Source organism: Mus musculus, chromosome 3, assembly GCF_000001635.26.
Source record: "Mus musculus strain C57BL/6J chromosome 3, GRCm38.p6 C57BL/6J".
Lineage (NCBI taxonomy): Eukaryota > Metazoa > Chordata > Mammalia > Rodentia > Muridae > Mus > Mus musculus.
The window spans coordinates 36,266,551-36,279,526 of NC_000069.6; the positions used below are offsets into that span (position 1 = coordinate 36,266,551).

Here is a 12,976-nt window from a genome sequence, read left to right on the forward strand (position 1 = left end):
TGTTTTTATTTCAACTTTATACTTACTTTTACAAAGTAGTTTATATTAGGTGAAACTAATTAGATGAAAGAAACTCAAAAGTTGTTTAGAATTAGATTCTTGGCTACCTTCACGTAAATATGTTGAAATTTATACTTGTTAGTTTGGGTTACAAAATGTATCTTGATTCTCAAGGTTATTTTGGAGCACAGTGACCAAATGTTACTGCCACACTCAGAATGTATCAAGACTTCTAGTTTCCACATGCTTGCTACAGTGTCTTGTGTTCTGCCCTATAGCGTTTGACTTGCTTTTCATGTGAAATATGTTTAGTTTACTTTTAATTGACATGTGGTATTTATAGTCACAAGGCACAGTGTGATGCTTTGGTTCATGCATACTTGAGGTAACAATCAACACAAGGTAATTAACATAATTGTCACCTTAAATTTTTATCACTTACTCATGAAGAATACACTATTTTTGTTTCATAACTGCTTTATGGAGGTAGCTGGAGTCTATGGAGTCTACCTTTTCAGACATAGCCTTATGGCAGTCAAACTGCCTCTGTTCAAATTTTGCCTCTTATTTACCTACTGTGGGATTTGGGCAGGTTGCTTTATTTTTCTGTCTCACTTTCAAAGTGAGATGATTATAATAGCAGCTGTGACACCTTTAGGCTGTTGAGTTACCTCAGATAAAGTCTTCATACTGTGTGACACTAGCTGCTATTATTTAACATTAAATTAAATTCCAGAGAGCAACTTGCTGCCTTAATTCAAGGTGTATTTACAATTTCATATTGTCATTTCTGTTTCCAGAGTGCAAATGTACTTCATGTCTATCAAGATATAGATATAGATATAGATGTAGATGTAGATGTAGATGTAGATGTAGATGTAGATGTAGATATAGATGTAGATATAGTCTATATGGGCATATGGATATACTTGTTTAAGCTTTATTATATTTTATTTACTTATTTATTTAATGTGAGTGTGTGTGTGTATGTGTGTGTTGACCACAATGTACATGTGGAGGTTAGAGAACAGTAGTAGGAGTCAATTCTCTCCACCTTGTCAGTCAGTTCTAGGGGTCAAACCCAGGTCCCTGGTCTCTGCCCCAGTCAATGCCCCAGTCGTCACCTTATCCTCTAAGGCATTTGCCAGCCCTAGGCTTGATTAGGTACTCACAAAACACAACATCAATTTAAACACTTTTAAGCACTCTTTTTCTCAGTTATTTTGCCACATTCTTTACTTAAATTTTAATGTATTACTTAAGCAATAAAACAAAATTCTGGATCTAATTGCATTATCTAGAAATCTTAATAGCAATTCCAATTCATTCGAGTGAGCAAGCAAAAGAGAGTATAAAGCCTTCAATGTGTACTTTTATATAAAGTTGTAATTGTTATAACATTCAAAATTTTCACCATCATAGATATTTAAGGATCCAATTAGATAAAAAAAAATATTAAGAAATGGCTTGTTCTTAATGGGGTTTCTGAACACACACATACAATTTCAGCTGTTGGCTGCATTAACACAGATCTTTCTCAGACTGGGTCAAACCAGATATTTATTTACAATTTGCCCTTGCTAACCTGTCTGTCTTTGAAGTTCTGGGTTCAGAACTATGGATCTCAAAAAAGGTTGAATGCAGATTATTAGTAGAACAATTCCTATTTTTTTGGCTGTCTGGTCTGAACAGAGAAAGCATGGCTGGATTGAAAACATATAAAACACCATTATGTGTATGTGTATACTCCCTCCCACCCCACAAACACTCACACAGAGGTATAGTTGGAGAAAACCTGGGGCAATCATAGAGACTTTAATTCCTGCTAGTTTGGTTACTTCACAGATTTGTAGGGGCTCTTAGCGTCTGGTGTCCAGTGCTAGGCCATGGAGATCTCTGATCTATAAGAGATGCTACTGAGGTCTTTTTGTATAGGACAATAATAAGATATTTGTGCAACTATTCTATCTTTGTCCTTCCTTCTTCCATCTCGAGTTGTTCAACTAGACTCTGGTCTTTCATAATGAGCTGACTGTGGCTTATCCTGAGCTTTGGATCCACAGTGGATGGTTTGGGAGTCGGCAATGGATTCTCATAGCGGTAAAGGAAGGATGGAGTCTTGTAACCTCGGCATACACTGTCTCCTCCGACTTCTCTGTTCCTGACAGATTTCACTGTGGGCAGGAGATATGGCTGAACTGAATTTTCGTACCCAAGTTCAGTGTTAGCTGGTTTTCACATGGAGCTGATCCTGAGCACACAGAAAGAAGTTTGTAACTCAAGATTATTCTGCCTCGTTTTATAAACATGAAACTAGACTGTAAACGCTGCAGTTTTCCAACATTTTCAGTATTTTCTAAATTTCCCCCGGAAACGTTGTGCTCAGAGGAAGATTGGAGACTGATTGTCAGAGGAAATGGCTTTATCTAAGTAGAGGCTCCAGAAAATGAAGCAGGGCTGCCCAACTCAATGAGAAATGTTTCCCATTTTCAAAGGAGAAAGAACACAGGGTACTTATGGGACAATGAGTGGAAATGTCCCAAACTTGAGGACATTCTTTGTCCTCCGACAAATTCTTTTAAATATTTGAAGGGCAAAGACTTGCTATATCTTTTTCTTTGAAAATTACACTCAAGCCCAAAACCCTGTGTTGCTGTTAACATTCTAATTTTGCTAGTGAAACACAGTAAGTAGGCAAAGAAAAGAGGAAAGATTAGATCTGCCGAATTCATGCATTATGGGAAAATGTTGGCTATTAGAGACTAGGCAGAAAGGTACCTCGGTCCACTCTGGTTTATCTTATTTGGAAAAAAAAAAAAGTTTTCCTTTGCAGACTCATTTCGGTTTGAGTGGCTTCTCCTGACTCTTGTGTGCTAGCAAAGAGGAACAATCATTGCTAAAAATCTAGTGCTGCGATTACTCTTCAGCCCTCTTCACAGTGATTTGAGATTCTGTTTATGGCCACATTCCTAGCTCTTATCCTAACTATTTAGCCAACTCTGTGGTAACATCATATGAAGTAGCACTGGCTGTTTCAATCAGGGGAAGCATTTAAAATACTTCCTCTCCCCCCCCCCCCCCCAGGAAATAATGATAGAACATTCAGTTCTGAGGAATACAGGCAACACAGGAGCCTTACCTACATCCAAGAAGCAAAATATCTTCAAAACAACCTAATACTCTAAGTCATTTCATCAGCTCGGCTGGGAGCATGCCCTTTAGCTACCTATTAAAATTGCGTAGGCTATTTTACTTGGTGATATGTTTTAGATCATGTTTCTCAGTGAGAGATATCTGTATAAATTTTTTTTAAATGTTACAAGTATGCTAATGAATTAGAAGGGTAAGCTCTTTTGACAACAATTCTTTCTTTGAGGGTTTGCATATACTTAAATTGAATTATTTTGTGTTGTCAAGGAATAAAATATAATTATTATTTCTGTCATGGCTGGTTTTATTGTAAATTTGATTGGATTATAAAGCTTAGTCATATACATAGCCAAATATAATGATAGATTTTTCTAAAGCCTCAGATTTTGTATCATTTGTTAGTTTCGTTAGGCTATTGATCAGTATATATATATGTGTGTGTGTGTGTAGCACTAGCAATCATTACTTCAAAATCTGTACTTTTGAAGGCACAACCTTTGATATAAATAGACCTTTTAATTTTAAAGGCACAGAAACTAAACTGATAATTGGTACAGTTTTAAACAGGCATCAATCATTTAAAACTTACTATTTCTTTTCTTTTTAGTTTAAACAGCACATGGTAGGAAACTTGAAATCTCAGTTTTTGAAAGAGAATGAAGATAATAACGACATAAGCATATATTTCTTCGGCTGCCTCTGCTTCCTGATTTCGTTTAATTCTGTTCTGTCACTTCCGGAATCATTTCTGGTTCTTTCTGCTGCCTGGCATTAGGACGACCTCCCCACCCCAAGATGCCTGCTGCTGTTGTTTTACTTACTGGAGTACAATTCACCCCAAAGCAAAATGGTCCAGTAAAGTGCTCCATTTGCTTATGAGTCTATGGACTAGATGGAATAGCTTGTCTCTGCTGTTTATGGCGTCTACTGGGCCCATTCACACAGTGCAGTTTAGCTTGGGAAATCTAATATGATGTGGGTCACCAGGCTTGGATGGCTGGAATGCTGGGCGTCTTCCTCCTTGTTTGACCTTATCAAGTTCTCTTCCTCATCATGTAGACTCCAAAAATTCAGTTGCACTTTTCCACAAGGTGACCAAGGTGAGTTAGCTAAAGATGAACCAGCTTGCCTTCATCCTAGACTTGAAGGACAACTTTTAATTAAAAAAAAATAAGCTGGATTAATTCCAGTTGATGATGAAATATGTTTCTCAAGGACTGGGCTATGTTGCATCTGTAACCTTAACTACAAATGGTTCTGTACTGCCTGTTGCTGGAAATGATAACCAGGCCTTTGTTTCATAGGTTGTTCTGGCTACCTTGGTAGGAGCACCTCCTTAAATCACCTTGCAACCTCAACCTCGTCTTTGTTTCAGGGGGTTGTTATGATCAACATGTTATGCATACATTGTGCTTCTGTAATCCTATTTGCTTGCCAAATCCCCTATTTGGAAACCCCTTATTCCTGGCCAATAAAATCTCTTATCTCACCCACATCCAGTGCTCATGTATTGAACCCCATCTTTAGGGAGAAACAACCTGTATACACAAAGTTTCAAAAACCTTGCCTTAAATAATTTGGCCATGATGATTTGGGTCAATGGTCTTTCTCCTTGAATCTGTGGGATTAACATTTGGAGGCCTCAATTGAAATCAACATCCCAACCTAAATTCAGAAGCTAGACTCTTCCCTCTGTCCCTTTGGGATGTCAGAGCTGCTCCCTAGAGGCTGTGCACCTTGGAGACATTCTAAGGCCCTGGGGCACATCTTTATTTTATTGGAATGCCTGAGCGAATGGCTGCATCACAAGAAAGCACCAAGCTGTTTATGGAGGCCTTCTGTGGTAAGTCACAGATCTCTCTGTGGTATCTGGTGTTGTGGGATCCCCTATTTGGGGAGGGTGTGTGTGTGTCTGACAAGATCCAATATTCCCTCATGAAGGGCAAAAAGCAAGAGGTCACATGGTCCAACTGGTTACTTAGACATTTGGCCAGAGCCACCAATTCTTTTTCTCACCTGCCTTGGGACTCTGGGGATGTTCTGGTGAGAACTGGAGGCAAGAAATGGGAGAGACTTGGCATCTAGGTGCCTACTAGCCAGCTTTCAATGCCCAGGCTGCACAACAGAGTTGTGGAACCCTGAGGGTGTTTGGTGTTATTGGGCCTAAAAGTTTGGACAAGCCCAGTGCAGGACACCTGGAGCCAAAAGAGAAACCAGAGAGGCCTGGACTAACTGAACCAGGGACCTGATATTTAGGAATCCTCTAGTGGGCTCCTAGTGCCTGGGGTGTGTATGAAGATGAAGTTTTTGCTGTCTCTGTCTCTTGTATTTTCTGTGTTCTGTGGTTTTGGTTTTGAGGTCTCTGTCCCTTGTGTGTGCTTGTGTCCCCATTAGTCTTCTCTAGTTACAGGTGAACATAGGAGGTGGACCAAGTTCTAGCTGCCACTATGCCCACACCTCCAAGCTCAGCAAGCCACCCCAGGTGGCTTTGTGCATTGCCTCCTGTCTTAGTTAGGGTTTTACCGCTGTGAACAGACACCATGACCAAGGCAACCCTTATAAGGACAACATTTAGTGGGGGGTCAGGCGTAGCTTACAGGTTCAGAGGTTCAGTCCATCATCATCAAAGCAGGAAGCATAGCAGCATCCAGGCAGGCATGGTGCAGGCAGAGCTGAGAGTTCTCCATCTTCATCTGAAGACTGCTAGCGGAAGACTCACTTGCAGGCAGCTAGGATGAGGGTCTTAAAGCCCACGCCCACATTGGCACACTGACTCCAACAGGGCCACACCTTCTAATAGTGCCACTTCCTGAACCAAGCATATACAAACCATCACACCTCCCTTCTCCCAAATCCACTGCTTCCACTTGCTGTGGCTACTTTTAGATCGAGGGCTCCGAATTCCTTATCTCTAAGCTTTCTGGATTCAGTTGACCAGGGATTCAAATGTCTTTTGGGTATGGGCAATGTTGAAATCTTGTTTTATGCTGTTCTACTGTGTTGAAAAGCTGGATCTGGAGATGGAAAATGTCTGCCCTATGTCAGATGATCCATCCAATTTTGTGGGCTGGGAAAAAAGGAGCAGAGCAGCTATAAAATTATACTGTTGGTTTCATTTAACTGCCTACAGCTTTCTCGAAGAAATAAACCTTATCTTGGATATGTCAGACAATTATATAAACTTTCTGTACCTCAAGATTTAGAAATTTATTAATATGGCTAACAAACAGTGACTTAAAACTTATAACCCAGAGTTAATAATTAGAAATGTATACATAGGTAATCTTACCATTTGGGGTCTAAAACTCAGCATACAGGTAGTACTAGCAGCCAAAATGAAAACAAAAACCAACTCCATCAAAGTTCCCAGTTCTGGGAAAGTCTCCAAATGGATGGTCCTTACTTTCTAGTTCCTGTCATTCTACTTATGACTCACTGTTATTGTTAAATGAAATATGTCAGCCCAAAGCATGTTTTTTATGCTTAAAAGCTCACCTGGGAAAGGCTCAGCAGAGACTGAAGAATATATATCTAACTTCCTTGTCTTTGCTACCTTGTTAAGCTTTAGTTATTTTGATAAACTGAGTCACACAAGAAGCTGTGATATTCTGCAATGATGCACTATGAAAGGAACCGGAAAGCAAAGTCGTTAATCTTCCTATGGACTGTATTTATGATCTAAAGTTTTATTTTGATGCTAAAAGAGCTTCAGTTCAAAAAATTGTAATATTTTTAAAGACTAACCTTAACAGGGATAAAACTGTAAAATCCTAATCGTCTAAAAGCTGCTAACTTGTAAGCTATTAAAGGCAATGGAGACATGCAAATAGTAATCTTACAAATTATCAACAAATGTAATTTATTTACAGAAATAAGCTTTATATAGCCTCCTGTCTATGTTGAGAAGGTTAAGCCTAGAACAAGTAACTAGAAACAAGTCATGTTTATTTAAAGTGAGGTATAGCCCTCAAAACTTTTCCGAGCTCTGCTGAATGTATACAATGTTTTTTAAAAGGCTTCCCATGATAGATAGAAATGGCAGCTTCTATTGCCAACCCTAAGCTCTTCAAAGAAGACAATGAGGCCCTGACAAAAGTACCTGCACTATGGTATGCTAACCACTGGCCAAAACTGCCCCAAGGCATCAAATGTCACAAGGGTGCCTGGCCTGCCCAAACTTTGAACACTGTTGGTTGACTGCTACACTCTGCCTCATCAAAGGTCGGCTTCTCCAAGTTCTTTCTCCACAGGAAATCTCTCAGAGCTTCTGTGTCTGTCAGCCTAAAGCCTATGCTGTTCTCCAAGGCAACTGAAGATTTAATGCTGTCCTGTGTTACAGTGTAAGACCTACAGCCACCGCCTTCAATGAAGCAAGAGAAGACTATAGCCTAGGGTAACTGCAGATAGCAGAAAGTCTCTGTCATTTTAATTGATACATAGGCCATTTGAATTATACTTCCTGCTATAACTTACCTTCTCAGATCTCTGGTGGTTTTGAGGGCTAGGCAGTTACTTTGTTAGTTTAAGAGCAGGAAGCATATGAGCTTCTTCTCAAAGCTGCAGCTGCCTTAAATCAGACTTCAGGCTTCACTTTCCTAGAGCTTCTAGGTCTTCTCCTGGAAAAGACAGACAGTTTACCAATTGACAGACTGATAAACATAAACTCATAAAACAGGTTTCAACATAACTTTTATTATTCCTTTATTTAAAGGAGTTTGCTTTACAACTGCTCTCAGTAATCAACCACTTATATGGTAAATACTCGGATAAAAAAGTTTAAAGTTTATATAAATTATAAAAGCCTAAAACCAATTTAACTTATAAACAAACACTGTAAGACCCGAAAAACCTTACGTCCAGGATGTCCCACTCACAGAGATGCAGAGATGGAGATCGATGCAAAATGCAAGAGGTTTATTGATCCAGCATGCTGGGGTTGTCCTGAAATCAGGATGGAAGTGACCCCGAGTAGCTAAAGCATACACCTTTTATATATTTTTAGAGCAATTCTCAGTCACAGTTTAGGGCTGGCAGTCTATCATTGGTTAACCTTTAACAGCATTAAGGGGGCAGACTTAAGGACAGGAGACATTGTGTGGGCTTTTCTAAACAATCAGACGACTATCTCTTAGCGGGCAAGCTTAAGGACCGGAGGCTAGTTCTGGGAAAAGAACATCTTGACATTTACTTAACTTCTTATAACAGTGGTCATTTTGAGCTACCACAAATCTTACAACATCTGCTGATATAAAAGTCAAAATAAGATGAGTATCTGAAAACTAACTTAGGGAATATAAATACAAGTTACCTTATGTTGTTGTTATTCTAAGATTTCAAGAATTCAAAGTTTAACACAAATCAATAAAGTTCTGACAAGTTCGTAAAGTATTGACTACTATTTTTAGTCACAACCTCTTGCAATTTTAATCCAAAGCCATAGGTGTTGCTGTATAACCCAAAGGCAGGCGTCTACTCCAGCTCTTTTACAGATGCCTGTTAGATGCTTTTTCTACAATATAAATTTCAATACAGATTAGAAACAATGATAAGCTTCAGGGAATTTTGAAGACGTTTTTAAAACTATTCACCTCTCACAAGTCAAACAGACTCCAGATAAGTACGCCTGTCAGTCAAGAGCTTAAGGTTCCCTGCCTTCTGCCTATTCCTGAGGGGAAACCAAATATAAGTTTTTTCCTTTAGTTCTTTAACTTCTGTCCCTGGTCTAGATCTGTCGACAGAAGTGTACTAGGCTGGTAGATACCACAAGAAATCAGCTGCAGACTACCAACTGCATGTTTTAAAAAGTACATTTTAAAGCTCATATATCTGAGATCTATACAAACATATATGCACATTTCTAGACTATCTTTGGTTTAGATCTTCCTCTAAGTGTAAGTTTTTGCAATTACAGTGAGACAGGCTGACTCCATGACAGGCTTCAGATTGTCAGTCCAGAAGACTAGGCCTAAAAACTGAGCAAGTTCAGGCAAGCCCAGGCAAGTCAGTTACTAGAAAAACCCCAGGCTTCAGGCAGCTAGTCAGAAACTATCCTACCCTCAGATGCTGTCCCACCACCTGGCCAGAGGCAAGACAATGAGTCAGCAACAGTTTCCAGCGCCCACTCCCCAGTAATGGAATGTCTGCAGAGATGGAGTAAGATAAAGATCTCCTACTCCAGAATCCCCTAATGTGCTTTAAATCAGGCCTAGAGCTCACTTGGTTATCTCTCTATCTTGGTAATGGGAGACCCCAGCATGCTGGACTTCTACAGAATAAAACACTCTTTGCATTTACACACTATTTGCGTCTGAGGTTTCATTCTTTGGTGAATCATGGGCCCTTACAATAGAACCTAGAAGAAAATGGAGAAGTAAAAGCTGAAGAGATTTGAACTAAAAGTTCTTGTTTAGTATGTTGATACATTATCATTGATTTTACAAGGCTTATTTAGCTAGTAGTATAGCAAGGCCAGGGAATTTCCCATGGATATCCTTATTGCCCCAGAGTTACAGAGATCTCACATGGAATTAGAATAAAAACGAATTGATATCATTCATTACTATAACAATTATAGTTATGGCATAATTATACTTGTGCTATAACAATTACCTAATCAAAAATAATTCAATGATCCTTTAGATACAGGATAATAGTTAAAGGTTCTAACCCAGTTCTCTAACTTAACGGGTGAATCAGGATCATACAGATGTAATTTGTTAAGTCTGGAAAAAACGCATGCCACCCTACCAACCTTACTTTAATGATGAAAATCAAGGACCATGTAAAACAAAGATACAGGCATCACACTAAGCTAAAGACCTGGGTTTTGTGCCTCCATTTTTATGGCTCTTTCACTGCAGTTAATATTTTTGCATCTGTCCTATATACAGATTTTATTTATGTTAGATACATTTATGATGTGCCTTTTGGCACAGAAGAAAGAAAACACACATATACACATGTCTCCAAGAAACATTGTATCGAACATAATAAGAATTTATTATTCTTATTTATAAGAATAAAGATTTTATTATTTATAAGAATAAAGAAATACAGGCCTCAGGAGAGGGCTCAGTGGCAAAGTACTTGCAGCACAAGCATGAGGTTTTGATTTCAGATCCTTAGTACCTATGTAAATAGCTGGGTGTAGCAGCATGCATCTGTTACCCAGGGCCTGGGAAGCAAAGACAATCTAAGCCTGAACAGCCAACCTGACCAAACAGCATCCTCCAGTTTTAGTGAAAGACTTTATATTAAAATAATAGCAACAAGAACAAAGAGAAAGCAATAAAGAAAGACATGATGTTGCTCTCTGGCACACAAACACACACACACACACACACACACACACACACACACACACACACACGGAGGAAAAGGAGGAGGGGGAAGAGGAGGAGGAGGAAGAGAAGAGGAAGAGGAGGAGGAAATACACAAATGGTCTGGACTTCCTTTCAATCGATTCATCTGGTAAAAAGTTAATGATTCTTGGGGTACCTTTGTGGTCACCATACTGAAGTTCTAATCAGTCAAGCAGTTTCTGAAGATACAGTTCTTTCTAGGAGTTTTTCCATTCACAGCTATAGAAGGCTTAATGATCTGACAGCCAAGGTACAGCTGAGCAAGTCTTGACAAGGTTAGCATATAGCCTCTTAGGAGGCACTTCCTGATAAGGACAACTTATCAACCTCCATTGGTATTTACAAGTTGGAGACTGTTAGGGAGACAGAGCGACAAATGCAATCTTCCACCCTCCCCCATTCCCTTTTCTGTCCTGTTAAGCCCCTTTCCCCTTAACGTCATTGTTCTAATTAAAGGCGAATCTGCTTCTGTGGAGGTTGGCTGCCCTTTTCTTTCATATCACCTTGGTCAATTCTTATACACTATAATTATAATAACTGTGTAACCTTATCTCCTTTCTGTTGCTTCTTAACAGGTCAAAATTAAGAGCCCCCCTCTTGTGTGTGTGTGTATACATGTATTGTGCTTAATCACAAGGATAATTATAGTAGTATTAAGTAGATATTAGCAATTGTGTTTTCACATCATTTCAACTTTAACAAATACCCATAGCAATGACACTTTTAAAGAATTAAACCTCAGTCTCAGAATTCCATAGTGAAGAGTTGAAAGAAAAATTTTAAAGAAAGTAATAGAAATATGTTTCTTATATACATATTGTTAATCCTGCTGGCTGAGAATTTGAGAATAAGGCTACTACCACAGTTCAAAACCAAATTTGAAGCAAGCTTTTAATTAATTAAATACTGGCCAGGTTGATGGACTGGCCAACTCCATCTCCAGGTTCCCAGAAAATGGCCTCAAGTCAAGGTTGCAGGGGCTTAAAAAGGGAAAATCCACAATTCACTGCATTTCCCATCAGCTCCTATCAGGGACAGTCATGTATCCTGATGTACTTCCTGCCTGTGTACCTCTCTCCTACATCCAATCCAGGACAAGCATACATCCTGACGTATTTCCTCCCCATATACTTCCTGCACACATGTGATCAAGCACATCCAATACAGTTGGGACCAACAAACTTGTTTAGGGGCATGAAAACCTGTGACTTGTTATCTCCCATAAACAATAGCCCCCAGAATTTCAGGAAATGTCTGTCCTTGGGCTGGGGCTTGCAGGTTAGAGACATTTTTGTCTCATGGGTTTCTTAGCCACAGTAATTAAAACTTAAGACATAAGAATCAGACCACAGCTCATTCAAAACACAGATCATAGGATTGGTTATTTATACAGAATAATAGAATGAACTTAGAACTGCACTCAGTGTGGCCTTTCCTATCAGGTAGAATCGGTTTGAATGCCTCTAGACAAACTTATTTGCATTGTTATCAGTGGTTTCAGTTCAGGCAGTCACAAAATAGCTGAAGAGTTTGGCAAGTACAAATACTTCTGGAGGAGGCAGGGACTTATGGAAAGGATGTCTAAGCAATCTTTATGGTTGGTTCTAAGTTGCATATTTCCCCTCACAAAACATATCTGTAGTTGCTACAAAAAAAAAAACTATTTCCTAAAGTGTATTTTAAAATTAATTTTTAAAAATTAATTAAAAAATAATAATTTCAATAGTGTCAGTGATGAATTACCTACAATCCTCCAACAGTCGTGACAAAACCTAACAATTTTGGTTTCAAAGGAAAAATCAGGCATTATGATTATTAGGTACCTTGTAGTAGAAAAGGTTGTTGCTCCAGCGCTAGAGACACTGACATGTTCAATGCACAGTATCATTAAAAGATATACAATGCTGATTATCCTGTAAGAAACAGACAAGAAGTGATATAACTATGCATTAAATCAATTATATAATTATGCACAAAATAACACATCAGGAGTAATTATACTGAAAATAGTGGGCTTTCTACGATCCTCAACATTGTTATATTGCTTGTTGAGAAAGCAGGCTAAATAGTTAGAAAATGTTTGTGAAGCATACTTGTGTAGAGCCTGTCAAATCCAGTCATGTCAGCATCTATATTCTCAGCAATGAGGTTTCACTGTTGTATAGAGACGTGAGAGGGGACCAGCAGGACAGACAAGGAGCTAGAAAGGTGAATTAGATTCTCAATGCAAGCCATCACCCAATCCGAGGGGTAAGAAAAAGGAAGACAAGGTTCAAGGTTCACACTTGTGGCTTAAAAAAAAAATCACTGCAAAAATACAATTTAAACTATGCAATTAAACAGAATACTGTGGTATTTCCCAAAGTGTTGGAGATCGCCTACTCCTCTGGGTGCACGGGATAGATGATTTAGGATCCGTAGATATGCAGAGCCTAAATCAGCTGGCTCTCACAGTGATTCGGTTC

The 12,976-nt window shown here is 38.9% G+C and overlaps 1 long non-coding RNA gene across 2 annotated transcripts; it reads right to left on the reverse strand.

Annotated features, from left to right (window-relative positions):
* Nucleotides 1-5,747: 5,747 nt before the first annotated feature.
* On the reverse strand, nt 5,748-12,424 carry Gm42208. Of its 2 annotated transcripts, none has more exons than XR_880771.2 (3): nt 12,335-12,424; nt 7,624-7,766; nt 5,748-6,217 (listed from the first exon to the last, which is right to left on the reverse strand). It is a non-coding gene; the product is annotated as a predicted gene, 42208 (long non-coding RNA). The 2 variants fall into 2 exon arrangements; XR_880772.2 differs by lacking the exon at nt 12,335-12,424 and adding an exon at nt 8,005-8,110 and having other exon boundaries at nt 5,777-6,217.
* Nucleotides 12,425-12,976: the final 552 nt, after the last annotated feature.